General features: G+C 42.4%; 1 protein-coding gene across 1 annotated transcript in view; it reads left to right on the forward strand.

Annotated features, from left to right (window-relative positions):
* The first annotated feature begins 4,648 nt into the window (after positions 1–4,648).
* The window catches only part of LOC125902179 (neurocan core protein-like), a 63,450-nt gene continuing 55,742 nt past the window's right edge, over positions 4,649–12,356 (forward strand). The window contains exon 1 of the mRNA XM_049598342.1: positions 4,649–5,070. The gene's annotated coding sequence lies outside the window, so the exon portion shown is untranslated. The remainder of the gene's footprint in view (positions 5,071–12,356) is intronic.

The raw sequence follows: 12,356 nt of genomic DNA on the forward strand, positions 1-12,356 counted from the left end.
ATCAGTTTCAGATGCTTAAGGATGGTATTCACGTTTACACTTGTTACATGCATTGTGGCTTTAAAAATAAAACTTCCATTTTCACATTTACAGTTTCCACTCATTAAATCTTTTCCAAATGAATTTAGAATAAACAGAAAACAGCTTCATTTTTAGGTTTACCTCCTTAGCTTAAGGCAACAAGTGCATGGGGTTAGGTTAAAAAAAAACCCTCATGGTTTGGCTTAAAATAAATGGAGCACAACTGCAAGCTAGTTCAGGCAGTCAGCCCGAGCTGCACTGATTGATACACACACACGTCATACAGTACGTCACTCCCCATATGTCATCTACAAAACACACCCTCCCAATATGGCGGTCTATTTAGGCTGCAAAATTTTCCCTACTCTATCTTTGTCTTGTCTATGCTGCTGCTGCTGCTGCCCTGCAACAGTCCTGCTGCTCGCTCTTTCAGCCCCACCTCCACCCCAGCATCCACCTGCAGACTCCAGCTAACGGGGGTAAATATTTAATCATCACTCCCCAATACTCCCTAATATCTCATGTAAACATACAGTATGTGTAGTGAGCGATGATGCCTTAGTCTAGATGCCAAACGCTGTAAACTATATACTGCTGTTTAAATAAAGATTTTAAACGTGAGTTGTCTGATTGAAATACGTTTGTTCCTAACGTAATGTAACATCAGGTGACATACATCAATACCTCAGTATGCTTAGCATACTAGCACACTACATTGATATTAACTGGTTGACTTTTGGTTTCATATGCGGGCGCAACTAGCAGGTGAAAGTCCGGAGTTTGTTTGACACATCCGCCTCCTCTCCCTCCCACTCGATGTGGACTTCTTCACTCCTACTACAGTAGGTGCTCAGAGAATCAAAAAATGCCACTGTGCAGTGCATCTCATACTGCCACCAAAGGGTGCCTTGGTGTGTTTGTATCTAATGCCAAGGGCCCCTGACTAAGCGTCGGTATTTCATGAGTTGGCAGTCAAAAAGGGTTGTTTATTCAAACTCACAAAAACAAATAATACTCACCAAAACTGTGCTTCCACTGTTCCAACAATCCACAACTCTGGTTGGTTGAAGTAAACCCTTCATTCATTGAGTTAGATGAGACAATATTCTGGTTCTATATGCTGTTTCTCCACTGCAGTCTCTCACTGCCCACAGCGGCAGCAGCTCTCGCTCGTTCTTTGAAGGCAGAAAATTATTCATTTTCCGTAACCGCTTATCCTGTTAGGGGTGACGGGGGTGCTGGAGCCTATCCCAGCTGACACTGGGCGAAAGGCGGGGTACACCCTGGACAGGTCGCCAGACTATCACAGGGCTGACACATAGAGACAGACAACCATTCACACTCACATTCACACCTATGGACAATTTAGAGTCACCAATTAACCTGCATGTCTTTGGACTGTGGGATAATGCTAACCACTGCACCATCATGCCTCCCAGTGCAAAATAAAATGTCAAAAATCACCCCAAAAACAAACAACCAATGATTTATACAGCCAGTTGCTGATAGCTAATATATTCATCCAATCATCCAATTGACACACCTTCGGGGCAACTCTACTTCTCTGTCCTTTCACATGTTGGACTGAGGCAGACTGGACGCTACGATGACTCAGTATTGGCTCTCGAGGTACAAGTGGCATTGCAACACAAGATTTCAGTGGATAGCTCTGCAACAAAATACAAAGACATCCTTGACATGACGTCAAAACTGATACTTCTTCACATTCTGTTGATAATCTTAGTTCATTTTTTGAATGTTTTAAATCCTTTAAAGAGAGGTTAAAATTAATGTTGCAAAAAAACCTCAAAACCAATGCTTCATCACTCGTCTGAATGCCTCAGAAGAGCTCTCTCTGACTTTATTTCTTATCACTGGAGACCTTGTGTCTACACTGATAAATCTAGAGTCTGAAAAAACGTTTGAAAGAAACACTTCACAGTTATTCATTCAAACACTGGCTCTCTGAAAGGCCCCCAATTCTCCAAATAAACATAATATTTCAATGAGTGAAATGGAGGCATTTTCCTCAAATAAAGATGTTAACTTAGAAGTCATTGTGATTATCACGATTAGTGGCTCTATTAAGATTCCAAAAACCAACTCCTGCCTCCATTACACAAGGGAAGATGCATAATTCAAAACCATCTTGAGGAACAGACTGCAGATCTACAGTATGATGAATAACAAGGAGTCAGCTGCTCTCCTGCTCACTTTATCATTGAGAGAAATCAGTGTAGGAGCTGAACCCGCGGTCAGAACTGCCACCAGCGACAAACAGGCTTTCCTTTATAATGTGCTGATGAAGACTGACTGTTTGGTGTGTATTGACCTCGCTGCAGTGATGAGATGTTGGCTGTTGCCAGGTTGTGAGATGCATCTGAGGCAGCTGTGTTTTCACTCAGCAGTTGTCACCATGAATTCTGCTCAGCATCAGTCAAATGTTATTCCTGCTTGCATATATTAATAGGGTAGATAGAGTATGATCTTAATTTCGTCTCAATAATGCAGAAGGCCTGAAGGTTATATGTAATTGTTACACACAAGGGCGTAGGTTTTATTTCATCATTGGAGAGGACATATTTGAAACGGGGAGTTTTGGGGTATTCCACATGAAAATTTTGAGCATCAAATACTTAATTTCCAGAGCTGGCCACCGATGTTGTTACTCATTGATATTTAGTTGAATTTAGGTTGTGACATCAGGTGTCTATAATTCAGTGTCAAATCATCTAATGCCAATGACACATGGCAGATGATGTTTCATTCAACGTCCAATCCAACGTCTTCCAGACATCTCAAACAGCAACCTCAAGGGCTGAAAAATGAAGCCAAAGCAGAAGTGCCCAAACCTACACTTCTACAAATGGCCTCTTGAGGCTGGCTCCAGAAGCAAACCAATCCCCATGGACCCCAGCTCGTCAAATACTGCCCCTTCGTCAGTGGACATATCCCTCCTGTGTCTGTTTGTGTTACATGCATTGTGTCTTTTCAAAATACACCTCTATTTTTACAGGAGATGTAGTTTCTGTTTGTTACATGCATAAAGGCTTTTTCAAAATAAACTTACAATGTAGGTGAAACACTTCATTTTTTGGATAGTTTCAGGTGTATGCAACAAAAGCAGGTGGTAGGGTTAAACAAAACATAATGGTTTGGCTTAAAATTCACATGTAAACCAAACAGTGGGTTCCTGGGTGAAAGTCCCGAGTGTGTTTGACCCATGTGCCTCCCCTTCCCTTGGTTGCTGCCCATTGCATTTAAAACTGATGCACCCAGTGTATATCATACTGCCGCAAAAGATGCCTCTCTGCGTCGGTTTCTGACAGCAAGATCACTGACAAAGTGGCAGTATTTGATGAGTTAGGAGGGGGAACAGGCTGTCACAACAGTCTATGTGTCGGACCCACCCCTCACTCCTCCACAGCTCCACTCTCTCCTCCACATATGGTCACTTCTGGCTCCAGAAAACCAAGATGATGAAGGTCAAAATGCCGAGCTTGAGGCTTCAGAATGGGAGTCCACAAACCAATGGGTGATTTCACGGTAGCTATGGACATTATTTTATACAATCTATGGTATCATGCCAACATCAACTTGATGTAGAGTAACAAAATTTAGTCATAAGGTTTGGAGAATAAAACCCAACCTCTGCTAAAGATCATAATGTTAACATCCACTCAACGTGAAATTCTAATGCTGTTAGACACAGTCCAACATCTTTTTGACGACATATTGCAGGCTGTTCGTACGTTTTCCAATGTAAAGTAATGCACCAAAATTCATACATATTCCACGTAATGATGAGCCAGTAATTTGAATAAAGAAGGAAGTGGTCCCGAGCATCCCAGTTAAGGGGTAGGTTTGCATGGTAGATGGGTCAGAAAACACAGGACTTTCCCCAGGAGATTGGTGTTTGGAACTGTGTGAACTTTGAGTCATTTTAAGGTACGTTCTCAACACGTTTCTTTACCTAAACCTAACCACGGTAGCTTTACGTTAATTATTTAATTCTATGTTAAGGACTTAACATCATTTGTGGGGCGTTAATTTGTAAGATATCGTTCAAAATGTTGTGTGTACATTTTCATAGGATATCGTACCATTGAATTGTTGTATGTGGATGTGTTTGTACCGGTGCCAGCTGGGTCCTGCATTCTGACAAATTTTTAAGCAAATTGATGCTTTGTCTGGATCAATTTATGGTGGAAATATCTTTTTTTTGCCAAAATAAAAGTCATCTGCTAGTTTCATGTTTTATTGGGAGGGGCAACTGTCTAAATATTGAGGGGAACATGTCCCCTGCATCCCCCCAAAAAATCTACACCTATGAATACACAAGTTGTGTTGCCTCATGTGAGGCTGTGACATGAGGATATGGGGGGTTTAGCTGATGGTCAGACTGTCATTGTAAGCTCATGGGTAAATTTGAATTAAATTCACAGACACCGGATCAACCTTTGAGGTTTATGTAGGAATCGGATTATGGTCACATATAAAGTGCACCCCCCTTCTCTCTCTCTCTGTCTCCCTCGCTCGCTCTCTCTGACACCCCCCACCCTCCCTCTCCCACCCACACCACCACCCTCTGTTTCCCCCTCTTTGAATGGGGGCGCTGGAGCCGTCTGCCTGTCACCGCTTGCCTCTTTGTTCAAACTGATCTTGCTTCTCTCCCTCAGCGTTGCTGCTGGCGAGGAGGGGGACGGACGGAGGCAGCACCTTGCTCTGTGTGTGTGTGTGTGTGTGAATGTGTGTGTGCATCCATTCCGATCTATCAGTGTGCGAGGATGAACGGCGCATAGTGCTGCTGCTCAGCGAGGAGAGGATAGCGTTGGAGAGGGAGTGAAAAGTCCAAGACGTGGAGCGCTTGTGCACACACTCACCCCGGTCGCTTCTGTCTCTGCAAAGTGCTGTTTCACCCTTGTTTCGTCGTTTTGCCGTCTCTGCACCCTGTGGGGGCTTTGGAGAGCACCTGCACTGAGGCGCAAAGCTCACATTCCTGAGGATTGCACCACTGAGACGCGTCTGGTTTTTGTCAGGAAAAAAAAGGTAAGAGTGAAAAGCACGGGAATGATTTGCTTCGCATGCACGCTTTATGAAATCAATCATTTGGTCAGTGTGTGATATCTCAAGTCACCGGGTCGCAGGAGGCGCCTGAGACCGCTCAGCTGCTGGAAGAGGATTTAAAGTGGTTTCATTGCTTGGATAGAATATAAAAACGCACTTTCACAAACACAGCTTGAAAATTATGGAAATTGTAGAGTTCCCTTCACATCGCCCATCCATGCATTAATTCTATGCATATGCAATAACTACTTCCTGTGGACCAATCAGCGCCTCTCCTCTGGAACGATCACAGACGCACACAAATCGCACCCGTTTGGGATATCTTTAATTATTTACAGGTCAAAGCTTTTAATATTGGTCTATATTTACGAGCCATGTAGAGGCATGCATAAATCATCAACTCACCAAGTAACCTTGTTAGCGTGCCCTTTACACGATTTCCTCTCAGGAAATGTCTTCATAGGAACTTTGGTTTACATGCACGTATACATCTTTTAAATCTTCCTGCCTAAAGAAATCAAAGGGGGAGGATTCCTTCTGCTGAGTGATGCAATTGTGGAAGCAGATCTGAACACTTGAACAGGTGTTTGCCAAACGTATTATGTAAATCAGAGTCCATTGGTGAACAACATGTGTTGAACAACTGCCAAATTCACATCTTATATTGGTCCACCTCCAGAGCTGACACCCAGGCATGACATCAAAGATTGTGTTATGTATAGAAACTGGATTATCAGTGATCACACAGTGTTTTATCTCTGCACTAAAGTCTTTTTTGTCTTGTAAACTAACTCTGCTGTGGTCCTGAAAAAAGAAAATGGCACCAAAGGCGACCAAAAAATGCAAAAATGAGTGATTGCCTGCTGCCAAGCAGGTGAATGGATCCCTGGAAGTCTTGTATTTATGACTGCCTGCTCTGTAAACAAGCGCTGGCATGTACAAATCACAGTGAAGGAGGAGAACAGTTTGGGTCACCTTGACAAATGAGCTGTATTGTCTGAGAATATGAGAGCCCCTGCAGCCCAATAAAGCCCATTCTGTTTCTATTCACCGGCTCCAAGTCTTTTCTTCTTTGGCCTTGTTAGAGCGTCCACCACCAGCTGTGTGTCAGTGCCACAAAGCAGGACGTGGTTAACCAGGAAACGCCACGCTATAGACAAGCCCGAGCTGAGGAGATGTATGTGTGTGAGAGATAACGGAGAAGTAGTGCCTGTGGGATGAGGAGAGAAGAGGAGAATAGTGAGGAATGAGGCTAAGAGACCCAGCTGAAAGTTTACAGCATGCATTTTTCATTCTGTCCGGATGTGTGCAAGTGTGTAGCCTGTTTGAAAGGGCATCCATGAGCCCCGGCACGCATACAGTAGAGTTGTGTGTATGTAAATGACTGCACTCACACGAGCAGAGGGATCAGAGAGCGGTGTTGAGGGGAAATAAAAGGTTTGACTAAAATAGACGAGCTCAGTTCGGCTGCCTTGCTGTCTGTTGCTGCACACTTTGCACTCAATCAGCCTCAGTGTTGTTTATCATGTCTGGGCTCTGAGACGTCTGCAATTCCAGGAGTCACTTTGCTTCGGTGGAAGATGGAAAAAAGAGTAATGTATGAAGCTTTCAGGTGGATGAAATACTGTAGAAGTGGAATGATGAGACGATTTATTGATACGGTGATCGACAGAAAGAACTGGGACTTTTTGAAGTCATAGTTCGAGCAAAGATGTCAAACATTCCCTTGTTTCTCCGCGTTAGTTGTGAGGATTTGCTTTTCTTTGTCTTATTTGATAGCATGGACGACAAATATTCATGTTCTAAATGTTGAGGGGGACATGTCCCTTGTGTCCCACCTGAAATCTACGCCTATATTTGATAGCAAACAGATTTGGGAGGTTTGCTTCATCAAATTAAGTAATTTGATGAGGTTCATTCATTTCAACACTGGGGCAGAGGGATATGTGAAAATGGGGGTTTGCGGTCCTACCCCAGGAAATTCTGAGGGTAAAACACTTTATTTCTCACATTCTGGTCAATTTTTATGCATCAATTTATGGAGGAAATGTTATTTTGTCAAAATAAAAGCCCTTGCTGCGGTCATGTTTATATTGGGGGGGAACAAACACACTTTCCAAATATTGAGGGGTACGTGTCCCCTGTGTTCCCCTCGAAAACTACCCCTTTTTTGATAGCAAATTGATTATGTTTTGGATTTGCTTGAACAAATCCAGCAATTTGATGATGTTTTTCCACAATTTTCTTGCGTTCTATTCACCAAACCAGACAAATGAGCAGCAGCGACTGCTTTGATGTCAGTAATTTCAGTTATTTTTCAAGCAAAAAAGGCAAACATTTGCTTCTCAAATGTGATGATTTGCTGCTTTTTTAATCACTGAAAACTGAATGGCTTTGTGCTTTGTACTGTTGGTCCAACAAGATTTTTCACAATTTTCTGACAATTTATAGACTTCGACAGAGAAAATCATCTGCAGAATAATTGGTAATGAAAATAACACTAAAGTAATGTCATTTTTCAGAAAAAAAGAAATAAAGGAGTTTATCCCTGCTGGTTTTAAGTGGGCTGTTTTGTCACAAATCTTGCCGGGGGTGTATTTTCAGTAGAAGCTAAAGGTAAATCACAGTCAGGGTTTGATATTATTCTCTATGGTATGTAAGTGCCCACTCTAATATGTCACTTGGGTGATTATGGGGTCTGTTCCCCTCTAATACAGTGCTAATAGCTAACAGAATAGTGCTATAAAAATGCAAATCAGCAGCAGCGCTCGCACATAGTGACGATCAAAATAAGCTTCACCTCTGAGTCAGCCACAGGCTTGTTGGTTGTGCTGTCCTGAAAATGTGTTGACTGTGTTTGGCTCAGAATGGGTTGTACAATGCAGCAAATGTATGAGACTTCTTTGTTGCAGCAGTAATTCAGGAACAGCAGATCCGACCAGATTGTGAACAGAAGTGGAGATTTTATGATCTCTTTGAACTTTGTGGTGCGTTTACAGGCAGGAGGGGAATAGACTTTAGACTAACAATGACTTCACAGCGACTAGAGCTAAAACTGTCCACCTTTTCAGCACTGGACAGCTCCCAAATCTCAGAGCCCAACAGTCCGACCAAAAACATTTGTGAAATAGAAAAAGAGCAGTGAGTAGTTGTGTTTTGAGCTGCGGGATGGAATAATGTCTCCCTCTCTCCCTGGAAAATTGAAATCCAAGTGAGTCCCCAACCGCCAAAACCCAAAAGGGATTGGACAAACCAATCTATCAATCAACTCTAGTCTTTAGCCTGGGAGGGACTTAAGCAGCCCACCAGGCCAATCGTTACAAGCGTAGATGAGACCACAGCTGAATGGCTCACCCACACAAAGAGAAAGGTCCCTCTCTTTGTCTTTGGCCAGAGGCTCTCCTCTAAGGTAGTGACTGGTGGAAGACAAATGTTTGGCTTTGCAGCACGTCTCTGAGGCAGCACCAAAGTTTTATCCGCCTCTGCAACAGAGATTAGAATGATTAGTCACTTTCAAAGAGGTAGTTAAGAGTCATCGCAGTTACTTTTTGATATATTTTTTCCTAATGTCACACTGTTTGAAAGACTCAGCACTTCTTTCTTGTTATTGTTACACGCTGATGTGAGGAGGAGGAGATAGCTTCTGGCGCTGGAGATAAATACCTGAAAGACAGAGCTCTGTGTTTTTCATCTTTCCTCACCTTGTTGATATTCCACAGCTCATCGTTAAAGATGAGGAATCTTTGCATGAAGTCCCTCCACTACGTCCGTGTTTGTGTCTATGATTCATTTCACTTCCGACCACCTTTCCCCTGTGGATGAAAATGTGGTTGGTATCCTGGTTATGGAAGCCTTTATGATCCAGTGTGTGTGGAGCCATTTACTAATATACTCAAGATGATGGCTGCGTCTCATGCACCTGATCCTTTATTGACTTTGTTACCGAGAGCTAACCTCAGAACCTTCACCTTTGACCTCTGGTGCTTCCCAGACACAGCTGGTGTAGAGGCTACTTAAACAGTCCCTACCTGCATATATTTGATCTTTGACCCTAAAATCATTATCCCCGTCAATATTGCTAGTTACTTAAACAAACATCTACATAACGGTCACAGGGTTCATCATAAAGAGCCTTAATTTTAAATTTGACTTAAGATTAAAACAGCGTTTGATCACTGTCCAGTAAATACTGTCAAGCATCAACCACATTTAACAACAGCCTCCCAGACGCAGGCGCAGCATGCAACGTGGGTTTGTTTTGCTATTCCCTTGTTTACAGAGTGGGCGTGCAGCAGGCAAACCCAGTGATGCTAATGGTCGCCTGTCCTCATCTACAGTGACACAGACACTCAAGACAGCATTTTAAAGACAGGCTATCTTTAACTTTAACTCTTTACATGGTTTTCATGTGTTGACACACATTATTGGCTGTGTTATTATTTTAATATTTATGCAAACAAAACATGCATAGTGCTGCTAATTTGTGTTTTTTTTTTTGAAACTTGGTGAAATGAGTTCACATTTTATCAATACCGTGCTGATACTGATAACCGTGACTGAGCCAAGCCTTCTTTGAGAATCTTCCAAATTAGCTGTATTTCTCTAACCTCTGGAAGATAAGCAATAAACTGCTGTGGACACCATGTTAGTTCAGATCCAGAAGTCACACAATAACACAAACTAACTGGTTGAGGCAGCAGCAGACCAGCAACTCCCTCATTCTGCCTTGTAATATTACTGTTTTTGTCAAAGGAGTGGCTTTGAAGAGAGCAATTGACCCCGTCCCTTCGTGATTGTCCGACAAGCTGTCAGAGTAAACATGGAGCCCACACTGTAACTAACTGCGCTCCCTGAAGAAATACTATCATATTTTTGAAAAATGAAACAGTGATTCCAGAGAGCAGCAGACAGAGGGGTCTACAGTCTGTGTTTGAAGGATATATCCAGGATGTCAAACTGACTCAGCAGCAACAACAGGTTAAAAAGACAAAGATAGTTAGAAGCTAAAGCCGAACTATAGGCTACAGATCACAGTGTAAAAGTGAATCACCACATCACTGCTGATCGCCACACAAGACAATGAATATAAAGGGAAACTTTGCTGATATTGAACCAGCTGTGTGGCATCGCAGTGTGTGCAGATGAACGGTGTTTGGCTTCACCCCCTACACTTTTCAGGGTTTGATTTTGGTTTTGGAACAGGGAAGAAACGTATATCTTTTTCCAACCTCTCAAGGTAACGAGTATCATTAATACACGACGTGCCCCAGACACAACATTTAGCTCCAAATCCACAAAACCAGCCTGAAAATGAAGGAAATCTGAAACAACTGCATTAGAGTCAATGGAGCACAGTGTGTTGTTGTCGGACCCTGGTCTGAGCCGGCCTGATGCTAAGTTATAATTGGTCAGTCTGCGTCCAGGGGAAATTTAAGACATAATTTAGACATAATACCTTGTACAATCTCACTTCAGAAAATCCAAACTGAGCAGTTTAGTCATTATTTATCAGTGATCGTCGCTCTAACCTGGGTCACTGCTTTTTGCTAACAGCTGAGTGGGTGTATCCATTTGAAAAACCTGGAGAAGAACGCAGATGGACCCACTGTTTATTAATTTAGTACCAGCAAGTTTGTTTGTTTTTTATATCAATACTTACTTTTCATCAGTTTATTTATCCCCACAAAAAATGGCCCAACGTAGAGTCTTCAGAATAGAATCACCTCAAGGACATATTCTTGACAATTTTACACACAAACAAATCAGCTTGATTTTCCTCTGTCTTCCTTTAAGTACAATAAGAAAAAAAAAAACTCTGTTCCAGTAAAAGGTTCACTGGTAACAAATCAATTGATGTGGGTGTGATTTGATCCTTTTTGATGCATTACAGAAAAGAGCGATGATTGATTCCACAGAGGTCGCTGTCTGGCTCTCCCTGGTTTCTATTTCCTCTAAAAGCTGCTACAATACTCCATCCTCACATATTTATGTGCACACTTATAAATAGAGTGGCTCCCTCATATGTTAATCAAATGCATTCAAATTGATTTTTTTGGTCCGACTCACAGTTGGATAACATACACAGTATCCTACACTTTTTGCACATGCACACACAACAAAAACAGACATAGGCCGGTGCCAGAGAATGAATGTGAGTGTGGCTGAGAATCAAAAGGTGGAGGGAGAAAATGAGCATATCTGAGATCATCTGCTGCAGGTCTGTTGAGTGTCGCTCCGCAGCAGCTTAACAGCTCTACAGGAAGCTCGGTAACAGATGGATGTTATAAGAGCTGTCAGTCTCTCACAGGTATGCACAAATTGGTGATACATGCATTAAACATTACATCAGTTTATTTCCTCCTGGGCCACTGTTCAACACTGAATAATTAACGCAAAGAACAGAAAAGTTGTAACTACCTACTTACAGTCACTACAAGTCTCTTTTTTCACTCGACTTGTCTGTTGAGGATCCTTCAGAGTGATCTAAATTGCCTCCTCTCTGCGCTTTACTGCACACACATATAGCCAAATCTTAACTTGGCCTCTCCTAAGCGAGCTGGTTTAAATAACCTCTGTCGCCATGCCCAGTGAGATCAATGGTGTCAGTGTGAGAGGAAGGAGTGTGTAATCTTGAATCGGAGGGACCAGCTTTCCAGAGTCCTCTCTCCATCTGAAGCCAGGGCCAGAGCTGCATGAGTCATTAGTTGCTTTGAGTGTGATTAGTCACCACACAGGCACACCGAACACAATCGGTGTCTGTGTGTGTGTTTGTGTGTGTGTGTGAGAGAGTGCACGATGCATGAAGGGAGCAGGAAGTGAATACCTGATTCAGCTAAGCACTTTCCTCTCAGAGCGTTCCTTTTTCTGTTTTTAATTTCTTCAGCAATTAATGATCATGCACTCTGGTTTAATATCTCTTTTATGGCACCAAATCACCACTGCAACACACCACCACTGTAATTTCTTCTGTCTTTACAGTACATTAAAGAAAATCGCGTCTGCGTAAGAGCACAGAAGTTCAAATTTCAGCCACAAATCTATTCAAGTTGCAGCATTTTTGCAAACAGCAAATTAAGAAGAATTATGGAGCTCTTCTGAAGAGCTTTCATCATGGTAGTGTAGTATTATTACAACGGTGATAAAATGACCTTCCTTTCATTTCTCTTCCTTCATCTTCTTCCTCTCCCAGCTCACCACTTTGTCTGTCACTCATCTGGAGCTGTTATTCTGCTGTTCATGCCGTTGCTCTCTGGAGGTAATAGTTTTGT

The sequence above is a fragment of the Epinephelus fuscoguttatus genome, linkage group LG15 (genome assembly GCF_011397635.1).
Source record: "Epinephelus fuscoguttatus linkage group LG15, E.fuscoguttatus.final_Chr_v1".
Classification (NCBI taxonomy): domain Eukaryota; kingdom Metazoa; phylum Chordata; class Actinopteri; order Perciformes; family Serranidae; genus Epinephelus; species Epinephelus fuscoguttatus.